The following is a 2,699-nucleotide window of genomic DNA, read 5'->3' as shown; positions in this document are numbered from 1 at the left end:
CTGTTGGTAGAACAGGAATACTATTCAGCCGGCTGTACCTGCTTGGAAACCTACCTTCGGCTATAAATACTCCAACACCTTGGAATGGTAAGGACATCATCTGATATCTCAATCTTATCTAGCAATCTCTTAATATACACTTATATTCAGAGCAATCTAGTCTGATTCTCACGCCGGAGGGTGGTCACAAGGAGGAACCCCCCCCCCTTCTCAGTGACGAGCTTACGGTGTCTGTTTTGTAGGTCCCCTGAAGAACAACCTTCTCTGCTAGACCTCATTCTCGTGGGAAACATTACTTAACCCCCAGATTATCTATAATCTGCCCGTGGGTTCACTTAGTGTTTCTTCAGAATCCTTAATAAATAGACCTCAAAGTTCGCATTTTGAAACACACATTCTTCTCACCATGTCTTCCTCACTACTTCCACTCACCTCCACTTTTACTTCCACTAACAACCAATCAGCACTCAAGACTCGAACCACCAAAACCCAAGGGTTTAGAGTCTCATGCAACAATGCACATGATAATAATAATAATAACAATGACAAGAAACTTGTACTCCCTGAAGCACAAAAACTTGTACCTTCTAATGTAGACAGGAGGAACCTCTTAGTGGGACTTGGCGGCCTCTACACGGCCGTCAACATCCCGGGAGCACTAGCTGCTCCCATAACAGCTCCTGACATCACGTCCATTTGCAAGGACGCGAGTGCAGGAATTGGCAACAAGGAGGACGCAATCAGGACAAGAAAATGCTGTCCTCCTAACCTCGGAAAAAAAATAAAAGATTTCCAATTTCCAAAAGACAAGAACGTGCGAATGAGATGGCCGGCACATAAAGGGACTAAGAAGCAAGTCGACGATTACAAACGCGCCATCGCAGCCATGCGAGCTCTCCCGGATGACGATCCACGCAGCTTCGTCAGCCAAGCCAAAATCCATTGTGCTTACTGCAATGGGGGGTACACTCAAGTCGATAGCGGTTTCCCTGATATCGATATCTAGATTCACAACTCATGGCTCTTCTTTCCCTTCCATCGTTGGTACCTTTATTTCTACGAAAGAATCCTCGGAAGCTTGATCAACGAACCCGATTTCGCATTACCATACTGGAAATGGGACGAACCCAAGGGATGCCCATTTCGAATATCTTCCTGGGCGATGCATCAAACCCGTTGTATGACCAATACAGGGATGCTAATCATATCAAAGATCGAATAATCGATCTTGATTATGATGGTAAGGATAAGGATATTCCTGACCAGCAACAAGTAGCATGCAATTTGAGTACAGTGTACCGAGACTTGGTACGACATGGAGGTGATCAACTTAGCTTCTTTGGGGGAAAATACGTCGCGGGGGATGACCCCGTGGCAAATGGGGACCCATCTGTGGGGTCTGTGGAAGCTGGGTCCCACACGGCGGTACACAGATGGGTAGGTGACCCAAACCAGCCTAATAATGAGGACATGGGTAACTTCTACTCCGCGGGGTATGACCCCGTGTTTTATATCCACCACGCGAATGTGGACCGTATGTGGAAGCTATGGAAGGAATTACGCCTTCCGGGACACGTTGATATAACGGATCCTGATTGGTTAAACGCGTCGTATGTGTTCTATGACGAGAATAAGGATCTTGTCCGTGTTTATAACAAGGATTGTGTGAATCTTGACAAGCTCAAGTATAATTTCGTCGAAAACTCTAAGGAAGTGTTCCCGTGGCGCAATAGTCGCCCACCGCAACGTAGAAAGAATGCCCAGGTTGCGACGACTGGAGATGTGAAGACGGTGGAACAAACCAAGTTCCCGGTGCGTCTAAACCAGATCTTTAAGGTTCGTGTGAAGCGGCCGGCTGTTATCAGGACCGAGGAAGAGAAGGAACAAGCAAACGAGGTGTTGTTGATCAAGAAGATTAGGTATGATAGTGGGAAGTTTGTCAAGTTTGATGTGTTTGTGAATGACAAACTTAAGGATGGTGTTTTTACTACCCCGTGTGATCCCGAGTACGCGGGTGGGTTTGCACAGATTCCGCATAATGCTAAGAGAAGCATGATTATGACGAGTACCGCGAGGTTTGGGCTAAACGAATTGTTGGAGGACACAAACACTGAAGGTGAGGAGTATGCAACGGTCACATTGGTGCCGAGGACAGGGTGTGAGGATCTCACCGTTGGCGAAATCAAGATCGAGTTGGTTCCTATTCCTAAAGCCTAGACGGTCATGGTTGGTTCGTGGCATAAATGGCTCGCTAGGAGCCTGAAATGTGTGTTGTGTTAGCATTATCATGGTTTGGTGTGTACCTTGGTGTAGCCTAAGATACTCATTATGTGGAGTTATCATGGCTTTTGAATAAGATCATGTTATTAATAAAGTTGAAGTATTTTTCTTCTTCAAATATAACATTTATTAAAAGCACCGGTAGTTATTATTAAAAAGTTTAACGATATTTAAAGAAAGTCAGTAGTTATTAAAAAATTTAACGATATTTAAAGAAAGTAAGATAAGATGGAAATATAATCAAACTAAGAAATAAATTCATAATCAAAATAAAATAACTTGCAGATTAAGAAATAAGATTCTTGATAATATTTGAAGAAGGGCCATCGAATTTCTTTTAATCTTTATAATGGGTATTTCTTTTAGATCAGGCCCTTTGTGGTATTCGGATTTTGGATCGTATTATTTTACTGAAAACC

General features: G+C 43.6%; 1 pseudogene; it reads left to right on the top strand.

Moving 5' to 3' along the window:
* The first annotated feature begins 371 nt into the window (after window positions 1-371).
* Window positions 372-2,391, top strand: LOC143587250 (polyphenol oxidase I, chloroplastic pseudogene; annotated as a pseudogene).
* Window positions 2,392-2,699: the final 308 nt, after the last annotated feature.

Source organism: Bidens hawaiensis, unplaced genomic scaffold, assembly GCF_021521415.1.
Source record: "Bidens hawaiensis isolate Kalapana, Puna unplaced genomic scaffold, B.hawaiensis_p1.1 tig00035425_1, whole genome shotgun sequence".
Classification (NCBI taxonomy): Eukaryota; Viridiplantae; Streptophyta; class Magnoliopsida; order Asterales; family Asteraceae; genus Bidens; species Bidens hawaiensis.
Note: the sequence above shows the minus strand (reverse complement) of the source record. Positions and strands in the feature narration are given on the sequence as shown.